A 24,836-nucleotide genomic window follows, 5' to 3' on the forward strand; every position below is an offset into this window, starting at 1 on the left:
TATATATATAAATATAGATAGATATAATTAAACAACAATAGTAAAAATAATACAATCCACTCTAGCCAACGTTAGAGAAGCATATGGAGTTCGTAGGGGTTACACTTACTATTTCCATTCCAATTTACACAACAGTAAGGAAGACATTGTATTTCAGAGGTGTTAGATTTATTAGATTCAGTCCAGCTTAAGGAACAGTAGAGAAACTGTTGGACTTCGGTGGGGTTAAATTTACTATTCCCACTCCAGTCTAAGCAACATGTATGGAAACTGCTGGATTTCAGAGGGGTTAGATTTACTATTTCCTTTCCAGTCTAAGCAACAGTAAGGAAAGTGATGAACTTTGTTTGGATGACATATACCATTCTAACTCAAACTTATTTTCTAGAAAACATTGAAATATCTAACAGCAAAAAATGCATACAATATAAACTTTCAGAAAAATACAAAATAATATATAAATAAATTAGGTGAAATTAAATTAATTTCCCTTCCTTAAACCCAAAAAACACAAACACCTCAAAAATAAATAGATACATTTAAATAAAACTACGAGACATTGTATAAATATTAACAATAAAAAATGTAGCAATACATCAATACATATATCAAATAAAACAAATAATTTACATAATAAATAAGCAACAAAATCCATAATTATCAATAAAAACAATTGAACATAAAAATGAATTAAAATATATAATGTCATTAATTTCCGAACCTATTCCCTTACCAATCTGCTACTAAAATATAAATTACTAACAAAATTTAAAAGTAAAAAAATACATTTTAATTTACAGATTAAATTTAAATAAATAGAATAACAATGAAAACTTTAAATAATCTATAAACACATGAACCAATTAAATATTTAACTTACATGAAAATTTATATATATAAATGAATTATAATTTAATAAACTTCCCACCCTGTAAAATACATTGCTGAGGTAAAAGTGCAGCATGTGTTTTTGGGGAGAACATGGCGGGCAGCAGGACGGCCGCACGCTGAGTGCTCATCTGAACTCCCCGGTGGACGGCAAAGGATTTGTGTATTTCCCTCCTCCCTTGGGCTCCAGAGTAGCAGCTACATGTGTGCTGAGAGCCACGCTTGCGACAGGGAAGACATTGGTGGGGCAGCAAGCTGGGCTTGCGCCTCCCTGGATTTCCGTAGGAGCCGCCGAGCAGCATCACGCGTTCCCCTCCGGGGGAACGTGGGCAGAGGCAGCAATAGTCGTGCTGCAGCTTTGTCGACACATTGCACAGCGCTGGAGCGTTTTGGGCCTGTGAAGACAGCTGGAGGGGTAAGAAAGGCCAATTGTGGAGGCCGAGGCAGACGACCAGTGTTCTACAGTAAGGGACCTTACATTTGTTACAGGTAAACAAAGGGGGACCTAAAGAGAGCTAAAACTACCCCTATGAGCAGTACAGGCGTAGGCCAGAAAGGTGGAGAGGAGGGGGGGAAACTGAGAAAATCCTGGGGGAAAGAGGAAGTGTGTAATCCTAAGAAAACCAAAACTAAGCAAAAAAACAGCGCTGTTAATACTAAAGTTACCCCATTCCTACGGGCTTATTTTAGGGCTCTGCCCTTAGTAACATCTAACACTCCAGGCACCCAGATGGAGCAAGAGCTGAGAGAGGGTTCCCCGCCTATGCAAGACTCGGAGTCCGAGAAGGGGGATCTGTACCCTCCCCATTGGTAGAACTACCCCTTAATGTATGTCAAATCATAAATCAAGGCAAGGATAGGGGAGGAGGGAATGTCTTGGAGACGCATGAGATTGTCGACTCATCTGGGCCTTCAGAGCATCTGGAACCTTTACATTCTTTAGACAATCAGGCACAGGGCGTGGTACCGGAGCCTAGCACATTGGAAAATATGCTCTTGTCACTTACAGATAATATTAAGAAGGGTTTTGGGATTTCAAAAGCAAATCAGATGGGTGAACTATTAGAATGTATTAAGAAGGGAGGTACAGTGTATGGAAAGCTGGGGAGCTCATGGGCGTTTAAATGGGACCAGTAGGTCTGTCAATAACAAGGTGGGGTTCTCCCAGGGGCGAGGGGAGGGTATAGATGGGGGCACGGTAAGGACTATTTGGGGTGCGCTGAGTGGGGAGCATGTGGGAGAAATGGGAAAAATAACCTCATACACCTCAGTCTACTTAAATTCAACTGGATAACGCTAAGGGGAACCAGGGAGAGGGGAAAAGACTAATACAATTAATGTCCTGGAATGTTAATGGCCTGTGAGTTAAAGGGACGGCGAGAAAAATGTTGCAGTTTCTTAGGGATTCTCCAGCTCATATAATAGTTCTACAGGAAACGCATTTAACGAAGGAGGAAAGTACAACACTGTTTAAAACTGGAGAAGTGTGGCTCAATGGTTAGAGCGGCAGACCCTGTTGCAGAAATATGGCCCAGGACCATGGTTCAATTCCCGCCTTGGCGGGTCTTGGGCTCAATTTCCTCAGACCTGATAATTCTCGCATCGGTGCCTAATCTAATTCATGGGTCCCACTATGTGACTCTGGGCAATAGCTTGCTTAATCTCCACAACGGCCCCAACAGCGCTGGGATGCCTGGCTTCACCTTGGAGGTTGCCCAGGAGTGGGCACCTCACAAGGAAAAGCCAGGAGGGGTTCCTCAGCAGTATGCGTACAGCGCCTTGAGACCCTAACGGGTGAGTAGTGCGCTATACAAGTATGAAGTTTACAGTTTAAAACTCTGAAATGGGTACGAGATTTTGTTAGCACTGAGCATAACTTTAATACTAAGGGGGTTGTGATTCTTGTTAAACAGCAGGTGAATGTGTCTCTGTCTGAGGTGATAAGGATAGATTAGGTAGATGGATTATAGCCAGACTGCAGCTGGGGGTAGGAAATTTACATTGGTAGGTTATTATGGACCAAATTGCGATGACATAGAACCCCTTCTAACGGTTTTTTCCCACCTTTTGAATTTTTCAGATCCAATTATTGTGGGTGGGGATTTTAAAGTGGTCATGCAGCAGTGACTTTAAGAATGAGTTGCCCCCAGGAGGTAGGTGGGATGAGAGGGACTTTAGCTCGGACCTTGTTACAGGAGGAGGAGGTCATTAGTTATCTCCATAAGGGGGCTGAGGACTTTTTTAGAATTAATCAGGGGTCTGCCCCTAAAATTGTAGTCTGGGACTCCTTTAAGGCGGGATGAGGGGCAGGATTATAAGTCTCGTTAGCTATAGAAGCAAGCGGTATAGGGAGGAGCTGAAGGGTATAGAGCAGGGAATCTTGTTATGTAATACTCAATATGTGGAGGGGGGTAAGGAGCATTTGAACAATAGGATGAGACAGCTGAAACTGCAGATGGAATCTATATTACAAGCGAGGATTACAAAACGATGGGAGGCAAGCAACCAACCCCAATTTGAATATGGAGAAAATATGGGAAGATTACTAGTTTGGAAGATTAAGAGAGACCAGGCACGGAACAGGGTCAAGGAGTGAGTGGATAGTCAGTTGGGGGTTAGTCTTATGTCCCCAAAGGCTATAGAAGAGGCCTTCCAAAAGTTATTTTCAGCACTTTACACTGAGGAGAGGGAAGTGTGGGGCGAGACAGTTGGTGAGTGGTTGGATATAGATATGCTTCCTTGTCTTGTACAGAGCAAACAGACTTACTTGACCCATTACTGAGGGGGAAATAAGAGCAGTTCTAAAAGAGAGTAAGAGGGGGAAAGCGGTGGGGCCAGATGGTATTCCTGTTGAGTTTTATAAGACTTTGGGTGATTCTATAGTTCCGTTAATGCTCCAATTGTTTTTGGAGATTTTTGATGAAGGAGTCCCATTGCCTGCTTCTTGGCATGAGGCAACCATTTCTCTTACCTTAAAACCCGGGAAATCCCCATTGAGATGTGAGTCCTACAGACCAATATCATTGTTAAATAGTGATTACAAGCTGTATGCTAAGATATTGGCAAATAGGTTAAGTGGGGTGATGAGCGATTTGATTCATCCGGACCAAAAAGGTTTTATTCAGAATAGATTCTTGTATGAAAAAACGTTTAACTTAATTGGTGCTATTGATTTAGCCACTACATACCAAGAACCTCTGGCTGTTATAGCTCTTGACGCGATGAAGGCTTTTGACAGAGTTGACTGAAATTATCTAAATATGGTTCTTGAACGGAATAATCTGGGTATTAAATTTTGCTGTGCAATTCGACTAATTTATCAGGCGCTGGTGGCCAGGGTCCTGGTAAATGGAAAGCTAACTGACTCCTTCAGGATCACTAGGGGTACTAGACAGGGATGTCCTCTCTCTCCCCTGTTGTTTGATTTGTATCTAGAGCCTTTGGCTAGAAGGATTAGGCAGGATCCTCGAATTTCCCCCTTTAGTAGTAAGGGGTGGGGGAAGAAAGTTGCTCTGTTTGCAGATGACCTCCTAGTCTATACCTCGAATGTATCTACAGCCTAGCCTACTCTATTGGATATTGCAGAGTAATTTGGAAAGATCTGGGGTTATCATATTAACCCTGAAAAGACTGAGATGATAGTGTGGAATTTGAAGGCCGATAATTGGTAAACTACTAATTCAATGAAGTATTTAGGGCTATCAATTGTGCAGTAAGTTAATGTTAGGTTGGCTACAACGTCCGCTCACAGTTATCGGGAGGGTCAATTTGGTTAAAATGATAATTTTGCCTAAGTTGAACTTCCTTTGTAACTCTATCCCACTACAAATGGATAAAAAACTCTTGACCATGTTTCAACAGAAAATAAACTCCTTTACATGGGTACAAAAGGGCCCCAGGATCGCATGGAAGAAACTGCACAGAAGAAAAGAGAAGGGGGGCCTTACTCTTCCCGACATACATTACTATGCGTGGGCGTTTCATCTTAAGAATGTTAGAATGTTATTCTCCTCCCCGGATCATTCAGCGTCCGGTGCTAGTGGACAGGAGGCACCACCACAGGACCACCACACCAGCACCCCACCCTCTGCAGACGGAGAACCACCCCGCAAACTGTCCCTGAGATCCAGGAACAAGACAGAGCACGATGCCAAGACCCCCGCCAAGAAATGAGACCACCCTGATTGTCAACCCACTGTCCCACTTTGTCACCCTGTCCATATTGAAACTGCCCCAGCTCCACTTCCTATGCCCATATGGGCAATGCACCTATGATACAAATAGACTGGACTTTGCCATGGACACTCCTCCGCCATCACCCCTCACCATTTAACTTCCCCCTCCAATATTTTGTATGTAAATAAATGCACCTAAAGCACCAAAAGATCTGGAGTCTGTCTTTGATTTTGAAATAGTGTATTTGCAATGACAGTGACATAATTTTCAGGAAATAGTAATGTCAACATACCTATGTCACACAGCTCTAGTCCATGAGGAATCTAAGCAGATGACACACGTTGGGACCCACACCTGTGAAACCGTAAGGGAAAGTGACAACTCAGTGACCATACACTGGGTGAAATCGACAGACAGGATAGAGGTAGAAGTGTAAAAGTACTTGTAGTAGGCAGGAATGTATTCTCACCTGTGTTTCACTGGAAATATTGCTGGATGACTGAGTCCCTGTTGTCAATGTCTTCTTCCTCTGCTTCCTCCTCATCACTGTCCACAGGCTCCACAGCTGCCACAACACCACCATCTGGACCATCCTCCTGCAGAAAAGGCACCTGTCGTCGCAAAGCCAAGTTGTGAAGCATACAGTAGGCCACGATGATCTGGCACACCTTCTTTGGTGAGTAGAATAGGGATCCACCTGTCATATGGAAGCACCTGAACCTGGCCTTCAGGAGGCCAAAGGTCCGCTCGATCACCCTCCTAGTACGCCCATGGGCCTCATTGTAGCGTTCCTCTGCCCTGGTCCTGGGATTCCTTACTGGGATCAGTAGCCATGACAGGTTGGGGTACCAGAGTCCCCTAATAGCCACACCCGGCGCCTCTTGGGTTGACCCATCACATAAGGGATGCTGCTATTCCGCAGGATGTAGGCGTCATGCACAGAGCCAGGGAACATAGCATTTACCTGGGAGATGTACTGGTCTGCCAAACATACCATCTGTACATTCATTGAATGATAACTCTTCCGGTTCCTGTACACCTGTTCACTCCTGTGGGGGGGGACCAGAGCTACATGAGTCCCATCAATGGCACCTTTGATGTTCGGGAGATGTCCAAGGGCATAGAAGTCACCTTTCACTGTAGGCAAGTCCTCCACCTGAGGGAAAACGATGTAGCTCTGCATGTGTTTTAGCAGGCCAGACAACACTCTGGACAATACGTTGGAAAACATAGGCTGGGACATCCCTGATGCCGAAATCCACGCCCTCCTTTAGAAGCCCAAAGCAGACCCCAACGACCTCAAGAACTTCCAACCGATCTCCCTGCTCCCCTTCCCGGCGAAGGTCACCGAGAAGATCGTAAACGCTCAGCTAACCCACCACCTCGAGGACAACTCCATCCTGGACCCCTCCCAGTCCGGTTTCAGACGTAACCACAGCACGAGACTGCCCTTCTCGCCGCCACAGACGACATCAGACAGCAAATGGACAACGGCAAAACATCAGCCCTCATCCTCCTGGACCTATCCGCCGCCTTCGACACGGTCTGCCACCACACCCTGAAAACACGCCTCCATGAAGCCGGAATACAAGGAAAAGCCCTCAACTGGATCTCCTCATTCCTCTCCCGCAGAACCCAGAGAGTCCGCCTCGCACCCTTCCGCTCCGAAGCCACCAACATCATCTGCGGCAAGCCCCAGGGCTCCTCACTGAGCCCGACGCTGTTCAACGTCTACATGGCCCCCCTCGCACAACTGGCCCGGCAGCACAACCTCAACATTCTCTCCTACGCCGACGACACCCAGCTCATCCTCTCCCTCACCAAAGAAACCGCCAAAGCCAACCTCCACGAGGGAATGAAGTCCATCGCCGAGTGGATGAGACACAGCCGCCTGAAGTTGAACCCTGACAAGACGGAGGTCCTCATCCTCGGATGCACCCCCTCCGCCTGGGACGACTCCTGGTGGCCCACCTCGCTGGGGGCCCCGCCAACACCCGCCAACCACGCTCGCAACCTGGGCTTCATCCTCGACTCTTCCCCCTCCATGTCCAAACAGGTCAACGCAGTTTCTTCCTCCTGCTACAACACCCTCCGCATGCTCTGTAGAATCTACAAATGGATCTTGACAGAAACAAGAAGAACTGTGACCCAGGCCCTCGTCAGCAGCAGGCTAGACTACGGCAACGCACCGACGTACCCCGCCGCTGCCACATCTCCCATCACCTGAGAGACCTCCACTGGCTCCCCGTGGACAAGAGGATCACCTTCAAGCTCCTCACCCATGCTCACAAGGCACTCCACAATGCCGGACCAGCCTACCTGAACAACAGACTTAACTTCTACACCCCCACCCGCCAACTCCGCTCCACCAACCTCGCCCTCGCCATCGTTCCCCGCATCCAGCATAAGACCTCCGGGGGCAGATCCTTCTCCTTCCTCGCCGCCGAGACCTGGAACACCCTCCCGACCTACCTACGACAGACCCAGGACCTACTCGCCTTCAGGAGACTTCTTAAGACCTGGCTCTTCGACCAGTAGCAGCACCCCCCCCCCCCCCACCCTCAGCGCCTTGAAACCCTAACGGGTACGTAGTGCGCTCTACAAATTTTGTGATTGATTGATTGATTGATTGATGCCATGGCCACAGTTGTTTGAAAAGACCCACTTGCAAGGAAATGGAGCACTGGTAGCACCTGCACTTGAGGGGGGATTCCTGTGGGATGGCAGATTGCTGACATCAGGTCTGGCTCCAACTGGGTACACAGTTCCTGGATTGTGGCACGGTCAAACCTGTAGGCGATTATCAGATTTCTTTCCTCCATTGTCGACAGGTCCACCAGCGGTCGGTACACCGGAGGATTCCGCCATCTCCTCACATGTCCCAGCGGACAATGCCTATGAAGGACAACAGCGACCAGAGAGCCAAACAAGTCCGAGGTATGTACCCACAGTCTACACAGAACACGATTCATACACAAAATCTGGCCTGTATGTGTGTTGAGAGTAGGCCTAGGTATGTGTGATGCAGTTGGTAATTAGGCCATGTGGGCCCCTGAAATGGCGGATGCCTGACCTCTAAAGTGGGACAATGGGAAGTGAGGTAACTGCGCTGGTGTTGTACACCGTCGCGGTAGGCGGTCGAAGTCCGTGGCGCAATGCTGCATTGGTTAACATTGGACCCTATGGGTCCCAGGAGCCAATGACGATGTACGCCTGCGGTGATGGTACGCACCACTGCGGACGTGACCGCCGCGGACGTGACCGCCATTTTCTAGCTGTTGAATCACTCGATACCTGATCTTAGACAGGAGAGGACCTACACTGCAAGTGCTGCTGTGACCTCGGTCTGAAAGAGACAATGGCTCGTGCGTCTGGGGAAAGGGCCTATGCCTTCACTGCGGCGGAGTTGGAGAAGCTCGTCGACGGGGTCCTCTCCCAGTACATGCTACTCTACGGTCCTCCAGACCAACAGGTAAGTACACAGTGGGCATGTTGTATGGGCTATGCCTGTGTGGAGAGGGATGGTTGTAAGAAGGAAGGGGGCAGAGTACTGAGTGCATGAAAGACGGTGGGTGCATGTGCCACATGGCAAGGGTAGGGATGGGGGCCACTCACTTTGCAGCGCAGTTGGTAATGACTTCTCTTCGTACCCTGTACATTCCATGTAGGTCAGCGCCCACCAGAAAAAGGATATTTGGCGTGCCATCGCCAAGGACGTCCAGACCCTGGGGGTCCACCACAGATGGAGCACCCACTGCCGGAAGAGATGGGAGGACATTCGCCGCTGGAGCAAGAAGACGGCGGAGGCTCAGCTGGGGATGGCCTCCCAACTGGGAGTTGTGCCCGTCGAACCATGACCCCCCTGATGTTCCGGATCCTGGCGGTGGCCTACCCGGAGTTGGATAGGCGCTTGAGGGCATCACAGCAGACACAAGGGGGTGAGTACACTCTCATTCTGCTGACTTAGCGCGCAGTGGAGATGTCTGGGTGGGGGAGGTGGGCTGTGGGTTTCCCTAGGCCAGGGCAATTTTAGTAGGCAAGGTCCCTCTGGAAGGCAGGCCCTGTGGTCCCACACCCCACCTCTGTAGAGTGCCAAGTACAGGTATTCATGCACCTGTGTCATCTATGTGTGCAGATGTCATCCATAGCCTTGTAGGCCATTTCCTAGGAATTGCACTGTAGAGCCCAACAGCGCGACATAGTGCAGGGGGCTGCTGTGTCTGTCTTGTCCACCAACGGTAGCGGTAAGCCATGCACTCAACATGCCTTTCTTCTGTTTCCCCCCCCTTTTTGTGGCCTCCCTGTTCTTGTGTGTATTAGCATCATCAGGTGGAAGAGCAGTGGCACCGGAGCATGAGGGAGCTGCGTCCCACATGGCCATGGAGGGCCACACTACGGACTCTGAATACACCAGTGGGACGGAGGGCGAGGGGAGCACCACGGCTGTGACAGGAGCTGAAACCAGCGACACGGACTCGTCCTCCGATGGGAGCTCCCTTGTGGTGGTGGCAACATCTGTGCCCCCCACTACTACAGGTACAGCCACCACCCCCCCTACCAGCAGCCCCTCAGCGTGTGCCCCGTGCCCGCTCACCCAGGAGGGTGGGCATCACCTTTGCCCCAGGCACCTCAGCCCCTGCCCCTGTCACCTCTGCTGCCCTCAGTGAGGAGGCCATTGACCTCCTCAGGTCCCTCACTGTTGGGCAGTCTACCATTTTGAATGCCATCCAGGGTGTAGAAAGGGAGTTGCAACAAACCAATGCATTCCTGGAGGGCATTCATTCTGGTCAGGCTGCCCTTCATCGAACCTTTCAAACTCTGGCCTCAGCACTGATGGCAGCCATTGTCCCTGTGTCTAGCGTCCCCCCTCCAACTTCCTCCACCCAGACCCAATCCCCTGCACCTCTGCCTATCCCAAGCACACCATCAGACCAGCCTGCACACACCTCACCACACAAGGGAAGCTCAGGCAAACATAAGCACCACACATCCCACAGGCACTCATGCAAGCATCACACACATACAGACACACCAACATCCACTGCCTCCACTGTGTCACCCTCCTCCTCGTCTCCCTCCTCCCTCCCAGTCTCGTCTACACTCACACCTGCATGCACTACCACTACAGCCACTACGTCCCGCACCAGCACACCCACCACCACACCCCGCTCACGTGCAGTCACCAACCCACTACCATTGACACGTCCCCTGTGTCCTCTCCCAGTGTGTCTGTGACGCCCCCTCCCAAGATACACAAACGCAGGCACACACCCACCCAACATACATCCACCTCACAACAGCCTCCAGCGCATGCACCTGCACCCAAAGCAACAAAAGTTACACCTCCTACAACCACCACCTCTTCCTCCACTCTCAAACCCCCTCCAGCTACCCGTCCCAGTGTCTCCAAACAACTTTTCCTGTCCACCCTTAACCTATTTCCCACCACCCCCCCATCCAACTCATAGGTCCCGTACTAGCACCTCAGCCACAAAATCTCCGGGACCAGTGGTGCCTGTTGTCACAGGTATATGGAGTGCACCGGCCACCAGGCCAGCCAGTGTATCACGGAGCCAGAGCACAGCCAGTCCCCCCCCGTGAAGCACCAGAAGTTGGCCAGTGCCCGGCGGGAGAGGGGGAATACTCTAGCCACCCAAGCCGCTCACAGGGGTCCCGGGGGCAGTGTGGACTCAGTTGTGACTCCTCCCAAGGTGGGGAAGGGGCAGAAGAAACCCGCAAAGTCTGGGAGGAGCAGCACGGCGGAGAAGACCGCCATCATCCCCGCTGGCCAGGAGGCCACCGCCAGCCCCATCGTCGCTGCCCAGGACGCCACCGCCAGCCCCATCGTCGCTGTCCAGGAGGACCCCGCCAGCCACAGCCCAGCTACCCAGGAGGGCCCCGCCAGCCACAGCCCAGCTGCCCAGGAGGGCCCCACCAGCCACAGCCCAGCTGCCCAGGAGGACCCCGCCAGCCACAGCCCAGCTGCCCAGGAGGGCCCCGCCAGCCACAGCCCAGCTGCCCAGGAGGGCCCCGCCAGCCACAGCCCATCTGACCAATGAAGGACCGCCAGCCCCAGCCCAGCGGGGCAATGAAGGACCGCCAAGTCAAGCACCGCTGAACAGGGCAAGCACCGCTGAACAGGGCAAGCACCGCTGAACAGGACAAGGACCGCCAAGTCAAGCACCGCTGTACAGGGCAAGCACCGCTGAACAGGGCAAGCACCGCTGAACAGGTCAAGGACCGCCAAGTCAAGCACCGCTGAACAGGGCAAGCACCGCTGAACAGGGCAAGGACCGCCAAGTCAAGCACCGCTGAACAGGGCAAGCACCGCTGAACAGGGCAAGCACCGCTGAACAGGGCAAGGACCGCCAATTCAAGCACCGATGAACAGGTCAAGGACCGCCAAGTCAAGCACCGCTGAACAGGGCAAGCACCGCTGAACAGGGCAAGGACCGCCAACTCAAGCACCGCTAGCCCATGAGCGGCAGGGGCAGTGACGCAACTGGGACCGTCACGGGGTGAGTGATGCACTCTGGGCACCAGTCCCCCTCCAGAACCAGTGGAGACATGCATCCACTCCGTCTGTCCTGCACAGGATGAAGCACTCTGGGCACCAGTCCCCCTCCAGAACCAGTGGAGACATGCATCCACTCCGTCTGTCCTGCACAGGATGAAGCACTCTGGGCACCAGTCCCCCTCCAGAACCAGTGGACACTGTTATCCACTTGAGAGACTGTGGCTTTGCACTCCCCAGGATGGTACAGTGGGCAACCCACCCACTGGAGAGACTTGAGAGACTGTGGCTTTGCACTCCCCAGGATGGTACAGTGGGCAAACCACCCACTGTAGAGACTTGAGAGACTGTGGCTTTGCACTCCCCAGGATGGTACAGTGGGCAACCCACCCACTGGAGAGACTTGAGAGACTGTGGCTTTGCACTCCCCAGGATGGTACAGTGGGTAAACCACCAACTGTAGAGACTTGATAGACTGTGGCTTTGCACTCCCCAGGATTGAACAGTGGGCAAACCACCCACTGTAGAGACTTGAGAGACTGTGGCTTTGCACTCCCCAGGATGGTACAGTGGGCAAACCACCTACTGTATAGACTTGAGAGACTGTGGCTTTGCACTCCCCAGGGTGGTACAGTGGGCAAACCACCCAATGTAGAGACTTGAGAGACTGTGGCTTTGCACTCCCCAGGATTGAACAGTGGGCAAACCACCCACTGTAGAGACTTGAGAGACTGTGGCTTTGCACTCCCCAGGATGGTACATTGGGCAAACCACCCAGTGTAGAGACTTGAGAGACCGTGGCTTTGCACTCCCCAGGATACATCAATGGGCATGGAGCCCCCTCGTGGATCTGACGTCATGCACTCATCCGGCTGAGGTGCCTGTTGTATTTCGATCTGATGCCCCAGCAGTGTTCTCTCCATCATGTTCAGGTATCTTGTGTGGGCCTCGCCCATGCATTTTGGGCCCAGTGGTCCACGGACTATGAATGGTGCAATACCTGGACTACTAATCGTGGTGTATATTTTGTTAATAGTGTATATATGTATATATTTGCTTACTGAATTTTGACATATTACAATGGTTACACTCATTTCCTTTTGTCTTTGCATTCTTCCGGGGGGGTTGGGGGGTGTTACTGTGATGTTTGGATATGCATTGGTGTGTGTGTTGTAGTGGGTGAGGGTGGGGGTGTTGCGTGTGTGTGTGTCTGTTTTTTGCCTCCCCTATGTCGTAGGTGCAGTACTCACCGTGGTCTTCGCCGCCGGCGTTGGTGCTCCTGGTACAGGAGCAGGAAGACTAGCGCAGGAAGAATATGGAGTTCCGGGTCCATGGTGTCGTCGTTCCTCGTGGAGTGTGTAGAGGTGAGCGTTTTTCCTTCGAAATGCCTGTTTCCGACGTGTTTTTATACGCGGTGAATCGGCCCCGGAAAAGGTGGCGGATTGGCCTGTCATAATAGTGTGGGCGGTACATTGTCCTCCGCCTGTCTGTTGGCGGTGACCGCCGAGCTGTTTGTTTGTACCGCCGTGGCGGTCGGAGTGTTAAAGTGGCTGTCTTTGTTGGCGGTTTCCGCCACAGTCGTAATTCCAAATTTTTTACCACCGGCCTGTTGGCGGTCTTACCGCCCCTTTACCACCGTCCACCAGGGTTGTAATGACCACCCGAGTCTATTCCAACAATTACAGGGGGCCAAACGGACATTCATAGGTTTTATATTATTATCCGCTGCTGCTGTGTCCCTAGTTTCGAACTATGTCCTAACATGGAGATAAATATTCATAAAAATCCTGCACCCTTGCCTTACTGAGAATAAAGGGTTCCAGATCAAATGGGCAAAAGTGGATCCCCTATTAGCTTCACCCAGAAAATCGTCCATAATAATATGGAGTCTATTATTGCTTGCCTGGATGAAAATCACATTGCAATTTCCATTTTATCAGAATTTAAAAGTCTGTGAGAGGCCATCTCTGATAGTTTAGTTACTCAGAGCCCCCAGTCTAGGATTATTCCACATCGATGATTTAAGGCCACCTGTTCAGCAACACAAAAGGATGATAAACGGAGTGCTGAACAATGTGAACACTCACCCCCACTCACCTGTTCAGCGACGCATAAGCATTTAAAGGCGGTTCTCAGAACCTCGCCTCGTAATCCCATGGATGTTAAAAAGACTAGGTGAGAGTACCAGTCTTTGGTGGAGGAAAAGAAGAGGTTACTAAGGGTTAAGGGCTGGGAAGAGCTGACCCGGCCTCATCATTAAGAGTTAGTGCAAGGTTTTGGGCCATTATAAATCAGTTTTTCTTCTTTGAGTGCGACAAGCACAAGTTGGAAGTTACAGTTCCAGAAGCCCAGTGGGTGACACATTTCACGGGTGAATTTCAAGCTATATAAAGTGATCGACCTCCAAATGGGATTTTAAATTGATTCCTCTAGTCAGATCTAGCCCTAGTCCCTCTTCAAATCACTATAGAAATTAAAATGGTACTTTCTGCTCTAAATAAATCTGTTCTTGGAAAATCCCCAGGCCTGGATATGGTCCCAGTTGACATCTTTAAATCTAATATGGACTTATGGGTTCCAGTACTGACAAATGTTTCAATAAGTGCTGTGGTGGGGGAAACCCCTGATTTCCTTAATAGACACAACAGTACAAATCCTAGGGCGGGCGATCCTCGCCCGACTCAAGAAATGGGCAAGAGAAAACAAGGTTTTAAGGCCTGTGCTGTATGGGTTCAGGCCAAGTATATGTACTGCGGAAAAACATTAAATCTAAATTTGATCACCAGTAAATATGTGAAGGCAAAAGGGAGCACCATTAACATGGCATTCATTGACCTGTCAAGCTCCTTTGAGTTGGTCAACAGGGATATATTATGGGAGGCCATGCAGAAATTGGGGGTGGATCTGAATTTGCTCATTCTATTAAAATGTTTACACCACAACCTTAAAGTCTCAGTCTGATATGTTCCACAAGGGGAATTATCATCTCAAATAAAGTCTTTGACAAGGTTGTATTTTAGCACCTTTTTTCTTTTTTATTCCTAATATATATCAATGGTATTACAGAACATATTTCACAGGCAGGTGTGGATGTACCAAATGTAGGGGATCATCCCGTGCCAATACTCTTGTACGCAGATGATGAGGTCCTGATCACACGCACTCCAAACGCACTGCAGAAGCTACATGGAAGGCTTAGACCTAAAATTGAATTATTTGAAATCGTACACCATGACACGTGGGCCACTTTGCACGAAATCCACACATATTAAAATGGGGGGCACCATCCTAAAACCAATAAATGATTTTAGCTCTTTAGGTATTTTTTTTAGCTCACCCTAAGGTTGGAAATCACACCTTTTTATGGAAGCTCAGCAACTAGGAAGGAATGTGTAGGGCATTTTTTGCCTTGCAAGGTGATTAAGTCGCAAATCATTGGTAGATATGATTGCCCTGTATAAAGCTTAGGCCCATATTTATACTTTTTTAGCGCCACATATGCACCGATTTTTTTCACAAAAGCAGCGCAAACTTACAAAATACAATTGTATTTTGTAAGTTTGTGCCGCTTTTGTGTCAAAAAATGACGCAAATGCGGTGCTAAAAAAAAGTATAAATATGGGCCTTAATGTATTGCTGCCGCCACTGATGGGGGAGGGGTTTGGGAATACCTAAAATCAGAAAAACTTCAATACATCAAGAATGCCTTTACTCTCAGGTTGTTTGGAGTTCCAAAAATTATGGCAACTGTCATATGTTAACAGGAGTTGGAACTCCCCTACATAGACGATCAAATAAAAATGTCACCACTTCTTTTGTGGATCAAGTGCTGAACCAGAGACAGCCTTGGTCAGAGCTTGAACATTAGACTGTTTATCCTAAGAAAATGTGAACATGATACCTTGGTTGATGTATGTTAAACCAGGTTTTCACAAATTGGGCTTAATAGAAATGTTCAAATCTCCAACCCAACTTCCGCCAAGTGCTAAGTCGATTGTGAAATCAAAGTATGCCAACTATTGTATGGAGGAAAGGTTATGAGGTATTTTAGATATGAAAACAGTTGAACATTACTTTCAAATTGGCACAGTCAAATCATTTGAGCCGTATCTGGGATGGATTGAGAATGCAAATCACGGGTTTTGACATACTTCAGATATCATTTAATTCATTTTAAAGTGGTTTTCTGTTGCAATGCGTTTGACAGCAGGAATTCCCCCCAAGTCACTGTGAAAATGCCACCAAGCAAAGCACATGTCACTTTATCTTATTTTGTCCACTTTATGCAGACACAAGAAGTACCTTTCTGATCCCTTTGTTGCGACAAGTGGAGATCAGGAAATACCAACCTGCAATATAATTTTTACAAAAACTAATTATGAAAGACGTGCCATGCACTGCTGAATTTTATTAGGAGTGCAGTGTGGATTAGAAATCATTATGAGTTTGTTAACAACTGAATGATAACACCTGTTATATGAAATTGCCTAATGATCCAACCCAGGAAGTTCGACACAAATTAAAAGAATTACTGGACCTTTGGTACTCTAAATAGTTACTTACTCTGGAAGAAAAGTCTAATTTGTTTATTAAACATCTGACTACTCCAACATTGTATCGCTTGCCTAAAGTCCACAAGTGTGGCTTTCCTCCTAAAGGTAGACCTATTATTGCTGACATTAACTCAATCTGTTCCAATTTAAGAAACTTTATTGATCTTGAATTACAACCTTTCATGAAAAATCTACCTTCCTTTGTTCAAGATACAAAAGATATACTTCAAAAACTACAGAACATTGACTGGCAACCGGACTATATATTAGCGACAATTGATGTGGTTAGTTTATATACCTCAATTAAACATAAAGATGATATCGAAGCAATACACAAATGCCTATCAACCCGTTCAGTACATTTTCTCAATAGAAATAATATGATTCTTGACATGCTCACTTTTTGTCTCAAAAACAACTTTTTCTTGTTTAAGGGTGAATACTACCTTCAATGACAAGGGACTGCGATGGGAGCTCGCTTTGCTCCACCGTATGCTTGCATTCTAATGGGAGAGGTGGAAAGATATTGGTTGTGGAGAGACAAGACGGATAACTTGATTAATAACATCATCTTCTCGGGTCGGTACATAGATGATATCTTACTCATTTGGCAGGACCAGGAGACATATCTTCGACATTTCTCGAAGACACTAACACCTAACCGATGGAATATTGAAGTCACTTTTCAAATTTCACGAAAAACTCTTGAATTTCTAGACTTGACATTGTATATTGAAGAGAATAAATTATACACTTGTCTCCACAGAAAAGAAACAGCTGCTAATTCTATTCTCCACGCATCCAGCTGCCACCCTCGTAATATAGGGGGTGATTCTCACCCTGGCGGGCGGCGGAGGCCGCCTGCCAGAGTTCCCCCCTCCAAAATACCGCTCCGCGGTCGAAAGACCGCTGAGGGTATTCTGGCTTTTGAACTGGGCTGGCGGGCGGCCGCCAAAAGGCCGCCCGCCAGCCCAGTGCAAAAGAGCCTTCCCACGAGGACGCCGGCTCAGAATTGAGCCGGCGGAGTGGGAAGGTGCGACGGGTGCAGTGGCACCCGTCGCGTATTTCAGTGTCTGCAAAGCAGACACTGAAATACAAAGTGGGGCCCTCTTACGGGGGCCCCTGCAGTGCCCATGCCATTGGCATGGGCACTGCAGGGGCCCCCAGGGGCCCCACGACAACCCATACCGCCATCCTGTTCCTGGCGGGAGAACCGCCAGGAACAGGATGGCGGTATGGGCTGTCAGAATCCCCATGGCGGCGCAGCGAGCTGCGCTGCCATGGAGGATTCTAAAGGGCAGCGGAAAACCGGCGGGAGACCGCCGGTTTTCCGCATCTGACCGCGGCCAAACCGCCGCGGTCAGAATGCCCTGTGGGGCACCGCCAGCCTGTTGGCGGTGCTCCCGCCAACCCTGGTCCCGGCGGTCCATGACCGCCGGGGTCAGAATGACCCCCATAATAATAAATATACCCTCTGGAGAAATCAGACGGGCTAGACAAAATTGTAGCAAAAAAGAAGAATACGCATTGGAGATTTCACAAAGGTTAATCAGGAGGGGTTATCACCCACTACGGCTAAATCAAACACAAGCCTGCATTGGTAATATAGATCGCCAAAGTATCCTTTATAACACTAAGGCCCTCATGAAAACCCTGGCGGTCGGTGATAAAGTGGTGGTAATACCTCCAACAGGCCGGCGGTAATTACTGCCAAATTTTGATCATGGCGGAAAGAGCTCAGATAGACAGCCACTTTACTACACCGACCGCCAGGGCGAAAACAACAGCCACCACGGCGGTAGCCGGCAACAGCCAGGCGGCAGTCAATGTTCTGCCGGCCGTATTATGACTGCCCAATCCGCCACCTTTTCCCGGGTGGTAACAACAACATCAAAAGCCTGGCAGAAACACTGCACAGAAGGGAAAGGACACAGGCAACAACCACGCCGCCATGGAGCCTGAGCTGAAAATGTTTCCGATGATTTGTTGCGTCCTGCTCCACCACGAACACCAACGACGGCGAAGTACAGCCATCTAGCACACAGGGGATGGGGGAGGAAAAAGAGAGCGACACACACACGAACAACACATCCCCCTAACACCATACACACAATCAGATGCAGTAAGAAAACATAGTCACCCTGTACCCTCAGGAATAATGCAAGGACAACAGGAATAGATGAAAGTTAGTGTAATAATATAAATACAATAGAAATACGTACATCCAATCTAAAAGTATATACATATGTACAATTCAAGGGACACTGCCCAGTCCTCAAAGTGCATGGGCCACAGGGCCACATGACAAACACGGAGAGAACACTGCAGGGGCATCATTTGGAAAATAGACAGGCACCTCAGGGGTACGGGGAACGGGGGCACCTCAGCCCGCAGATGGAACAATACCACTGGTCCTGGAGGCGGAAACATGCCCATTGCTCTCTGTCCTGGGATGTGCAAGGCCACAGTCTCTCAATTGGGAGACTTGCCCACATGCTCTAGAGGGGGCAACATGCCCTGTGCTCTGTCCTGGGGAGTGCAAGGACACAGTCTCTCAATTGGGTGACTTTCCCACATGCTCTGGAGGGGGCAACATGGCCATTGCTCTGTCCTGGGGACTGCAAGGCCACAGTCTCTCAAGTGGGTGACTTGCCCACATGCTCTGGAGGGGGCAACATACCCTGTGAACTTCTTCCTGGGGAGGATGGGGTGAGTGGGTTGCTTCACACCTGGTTCTGGAAGGGGCATTGTGCCCTGTGGTCTTCATCCTGGGGAGGATGGGGTGAGTGGGTGCCATACCCACTGGTTCTGGCGGCGGCATCATGCCCTGTAATCTTCAACCTGGGGAGGATGGGGTGAGTGGGTGGCTTCTCCACTGGTTCTGGAGGGGGCATTGTGCCCTGTGATGTAGATCTTGGGGAGGACAAGGTCACAGTCTATCAAGTTGGTGTAATTCCCACAGGATTTGCAGGGGTCAGGCCGCACAACAGCCCATCGAGGCAGGTCCATAGAATGTCCGCCAGTGGTGACGGCTGCTCAGTGGTGGCAGTGGTGTTGCTGCTGCTGGCAGTGGTTGTGGGGTGGAAGCTCCTGCCCATCTCCTGCAGCCTCAGACGGCTGGCCACTGGTGGTGGTGGTGCTGCTGCTGGTTGTGGGGGGAAGCTCCAGCCTATTCCCTGCAGCCTCAGACAGCTGCCCACTGGTGGTGGTGGTGGTGCTGCAGCTCTGGTGGTGGTTGTGAGGGGGAAGCTCCAGCCCATCCCCTGCAGCCTCGGATGGCTGCACAACCAAGATTGGTGTTGGAGGCTCCGACTGAGTCCCAGCACCAGGCCCCTTGTCCTTCCTGCCTGCTGGATGCAGGCCCCTTGCCCTTCCTGGCAGCACTTGGGGCAGGCACCCTTTCCGTGAAGCAGCCTGGTGCCCTGGATCCTTTCCCATCACAAGTGGGTGTGAACAATACTGGGCCTGTGGACTGGGTGGCTGAGGTGCTTGCCTGGGTTTAAGCCACCCTGGCAGACGTGAAGGATGAGGGGGGAGGGCTAGGGAAGAGGTCAGTGGTGGAGAGGAAAAGCTGCTTAGGGACATTGGGGTGGGGAGAGGGAAAAGTTATGGGAATGGAGGAAGAGGGAGTGTTTATGGGAGGTGTCTTCCTGCTGTGTTTGGGTGCAGGTGCATGGGCTGGATGCTGTTTTGAGGTGGATGGCTGTTGGGTGTCTGAGTGCTTGCGATTGTGTACCTTGGGAGGGGGGTGACAGATACAGTGGGAGAGGACACAAGGGACATGTGCATGGCTGTTGTGGTGGTGTCTGTCATGAGGTGTGTGTTCTGATAGGTGTGCTGGTGATGGCGGTAGTGGATGTGGATGTAGTGCATGCAGGTGTGAGCGTAGACGCAACTGGGATGGAGGTGGAGGAGGAGGAGGACAGGGACACAGTGGAGGCAGTGGATGTTGGTATGTCCGCATCTGGATGGTGTTTGTGTGAGTGCCTGTGGGATGATGTGTGGTGCTTGTGTTTGCATGTGCCACTCGTGTGTGTTGTCTTGTGTGCATTCTCGTCTGCCTCTGTGCTTGGGATAGGTGGGGTTTAAGGGGAATGGAATTGGGTAGAGGAAGTTGGAGGGGAGGAGGGTGTAAACAGGGACAATGGCTGCCATCAGAGAAGAGGCCAAAGCCTGGATTGATCTCTGTTGGGCCGCCAAGCCAGTGTGAATGCCCTCCAGAAATGAATTGGTCTGTTGCACTTCGGCTGCCAGCCAATGGGTGGCATTCACAATGGTTGACTGCCCAACATGGATGGATCTCAGGAGGTCAATAGCCTCCTCACTGAGGGCAACAGGGCTAACCCGGGACAGGGCCTGAGGTGCCTGGGGTGAAGAAGATGCCCACCCTCCTAGGTGATCGGGCACGTGCAACTCAATGAGGGGCTGTTGGGAGGGTGGTGCTGGTACGGGGTGGCGTTTGTACCTGTAGCTGGAGTGGTCACAAAGGTGTCCGCCACCACCAGGGAGTTTCCATCGGAGGAGGTATCTGTGTCCGAACTGTCCCCTCCAGTCCCCACCATGGTGCTACCCTTGTCCTCCGTCCCACTGGTGCCTCCACAGTCGGTGGACTCTGCCTCCTGGCTCCTGTGGGATGCAGCTCCCTCCATCGCCGGTGCCTCTACTCCTCCGCCAGATGATGCTAATGCACATAAGGACAGGATGACAAAACAAAAAGGGGGGGAGACAAAGGATACACATGGTCAATGGCTGCACCAACACCACCGTTGGCATACACAGCACCCTCACACACAGGGAACAGGCCTACGCACTATGCAATGCACTACCATTAACAAGGCTAGTCACCAGGGCATGGGGAGGGACACATACCGCCAACTGCAGCATACCTGAGACCCACATAGCCCTGACCAGTAGTGGATGCCTTCAAGCTAGGTAGGAGGACTATCATATCAGAACCCTTGCCAACATGGGACCTACTCTGCAATGTCAGGCCTGATCTAGGGGCACCCACAGACACACATCCACCAGGCTTAAGTAGTAATGATGGAAACTGTACTCACCCCCTTGTGCTGCTGTGATACCCTCAAGCGCCCATCCAGCTCCGGATAGGCCACCACCAGTATGCGAGCCATCAGAGGGGTCAGGGTTCGACGGGCACCCCTTCCTCGTTGGGAGGCCATCCCCAGCTGGGCCTCCGTCGTCTTCAGTGCCCAGCGTCTCAGGTCCTCCCACTGTTTCCGATAGTGGGTGCTCAGCCTGCAGTAGACCCCCAGGGTCTGCATGTCCTTGACGATGGCACGCCATATACACTTCTTTTGATGGACGCTGACCTGCAGAGGGAATACACACAGGAAAATCATTAGTCAGACCATCCTGCCTGTTACACTCATGGCCCACCATTACCCTTCCAATCCCTATTTGCACAGACCTGGCCCAGCACACAAGCAGCACGCTGCCCAGGGGACATCCACCAACCCACCCCACACAAGGACTTCACACACATCACTCCATGCATTCATGCATTCATGCCCCATGCATCGTGCCAATGGGCCTCCAGACTTATTGGTCTGGAGGCCCATACAGCAGTCCGTACTGGGGTAGGACCCCATCCACCAGTCTCTCCAAATCCTCTGAGGTGAAGGCAGGGGCCCTTTCCCCAGTGACACGCGCCATGGTAGGTCCCAAACACAGGTCAAAGCAGCACATGCAATGTAGGTCCTCTCCTGTTGAAGGTCAGGTAGCAAGTGAGTGATCAGATAGAAAATGGCGGTGACATCCGTGGTGGTGCATACCGTCACTGCCGGCGTATATCACGATTGGCCACTGTACCCCATAGTGCCCAATGTTATCCAATGAGGAGTTGCACGGCGGTTCCCGACCGCATCCCACAACGGCGCACATCGTCAGCGGAATTACCTCACTTCCACCTGTCCCTCCACACAGGACAGGTGGAAACCATTTCATGGAGGTTAGGAGGGGGCAGGCCCTGGATTATAACTGCATCACATCTCACAATTGGACATATAGGACAAATGCCACTTACACATTTAAAATTGACATCATGCATTGTACTGTTATGACTATGATGTTCAGTTTGTGACCGGCTCCTCACTCCTTTGTCCCTTAGACTGGAACCGTTGCAGATGAATAGGAGATGGAAACATACTGCTGTGTACAGATCCTTGGTGGATTTGGCAACAATGGAGGACAGGCACATTATCCTCACCTACATAATTGACAGGACCACAATAACAGATCTGTGTGCCCAACAGGAGCCTGACCTTATATCTGCTATCTGTCACCCCACTGGGATTCCCCATCTTGTGCAAGTTCTATCAGTGCTCCAATTCTTGGCAACTGGTTCTTTCCAAGTGACAGTGGGCTTCGCAGGAGGAATTTCACAGCCAATGTTCTCCATAGTGCTGACCAGAGTGTTGTCTGCCCTGATTAAATACATGTGCAGCTACATTGTTTTCTCCCAAGTGGATGGTTTGGCCACAGTGAAGGCTGACTTCTATGTAATGGGACATATCCCCAACATACCTGGGGCAATTGATGGAACTCATATTGCATTTGTTCCCCTGCCCGGCAAAATGAACAGGTATTCCAAAATCGAAAAAGTTATCATTCCATGAATGTCCAGATGGTGTGCCTGGTGGACAAGTACATCTCCCTTGTCAATGCTAAATATCCTGGGTCTGTGCATGATGCCTTTATCCTGAGGAATAGCAGCATCCCAAATGTGATGGCCCAACTACAGAGGCACCGGGTGTGGCTAATAGGTGAGCCCTGGTTCCAACCCAGTGGATGTTGGTGTATGGGTATGGTGTAGGCCATATGGGATGGTGTGTGGCTAAATGTTGTCCCTCCATATTTGCAGGTGACTCAGGTTACCCCAACCTATCATGGCTACTGACCACTATGAGGAATCCCAGGACAAGGGCAGAAGAATGTTACAATGAGGCACATGGGCATACAAGAAGGATTATAGAACGTACCTTTGGCCTCCTGAAGGCCAGGTTTCGGTGCCTCCATCTAACAGGTGGATCCCTGTTCTACTCACCCAAGAAAGTCTGACAGATCATCGTGGCATGCTGTATGTTGCACTACCTTGCCCTGAGACGCCATGTGCCTTTTCTGCAGGAGGAGGAGGCTGGAGATGGCCGTGTGGCAGCAGTGGACCCTGTGGACAGTGAGGATGAGGAGGCAGAGGATGAAGATGAGAACAACAGAACTGCAGTTATCAGACAATACTTCCAATGACACACAGGTAGGACAGTGTTACTTCACATTTCATTGTCATTATTTAGATTATCTTTGTCACTGGCATGCTGTTATTTCCCACTTCTATGCCCACTCACTGTACCCTTTGGTAACTCATTTTGCAGATGTTGGTGCCCCACTATCTCCCCTGGTGTGATCACTGAAGCCAACTACAGGTCTTTCCAATGTGAACATTACTGTACATTTAAAATGCAATGTTTGAGTCTCGTTAAACAAATTCATACTGAATTCATTTGAAATACTCTATACTTGTATTTTTTAAAGGGTGTTTATTTAAGTGCTAAGGAGTAGGGGGACAAGTGCATTGGGCTCGGGTGATGATGGAGGAAAGTCCAGGGTATAGTTCCAGACTATTTGTAGCACAGGTGCATTGTCGAAGGGGACATATGAAGGGGAGCAATGGCAGTTCAAGGTGGACAGGGTGACAGAGCGGGACACAAGGGTGAGTCTCATTTCCTGGCGGGGTCTTGGCAATAGTCTCTGGCTTCTGCCTGGATCACAGGAAACATTTGCTGGGTGGTTCACCTTCTGCAGGGGGAGTGGTGCTGGTGGCCTGTTGGTCCTGTGGCGGGGCCTCCTATCCCCTAGCGGCAGCGGAGGTGGAAGGCAGTTCAGATGTCTGGCTAGTGGCAGGGGCCCACTGTTGGGAGGCTGCCTCTCTCATAATGTTACCCACGTCTGCCAGCACCCCTGCAATGGAGTCCAGGGTAGTGTTAATGGCCTGCAAGTTCTCCCCGATCCCCTGGTACTGTCCCTCCTGCAGCCGCCTGTTCTCCTGCACGTTGGCCAGGATCTGGCCCAGTGTATCCTGGGAATGTTGGTATGCTTCCAGGATCTCTGTGAGTGCCTCCTGGAGAGTCAGTGCCCTGGGCCTGTCCTCCCCCTGGCGCACAGCACTCCTCCCAGTTTCCCTGTTGTCCTGTGCCTCTGTCCCCTGAACCGTGTGCCCACTGCCACTGACCCCAGGTCCCTGATTGTCTTGGGTGTGAGGTGTGCCCTGGGGTCTCTGTAGTGGTGGACACACTGCTGATTGGCATGTCCTGGGGACAGAAGTATGGGTGTGCTGGGTGGGTGCTGTGGTGGAGTTTCCTGAGGGGGAGGCTCTGTGGTGGTGTGTGACTGTGACTGGGTAACCGACTTTCCAGAGGTGCCTGATGGGCCAGGTTGGTCATCAAGATCCAGGTGACCAGAATTGCTGTCATCACTGTGGGCCTCTTCATTGGGGGGGGACTGGAAGTTGCTGGCACCTCTTTTCCGGTGACATTGGCTGGGATACCTGTGGGGATGTAAATGCAGTGTTATTGTGACATATGGTGCATGGGTGGCTTGCCCTGTTTGGTTGTATTTGCCCTGGCATCTTTCACTTGTGTGAGTTGTTATGTGGTGGGCTAGCTGATTCTCTCTAGTATGCATGCTTTAGT

This window comes from Pleurodeles waltl, chromosome 7 (genome assembly GCF_031143425.1).
Source record: "Pleurodeles waltl isolate 20211129_DDA chromosome 7, aPleWal1.hap1.20221129, whole genome shotgun sequence".
Classification (NCBI taxonomy): Eukaryota; Metazoa; Chordata; class Amphibia; order Caudata; family Salamandridae; genus Pleurodeles; species Pleurodeles waltl.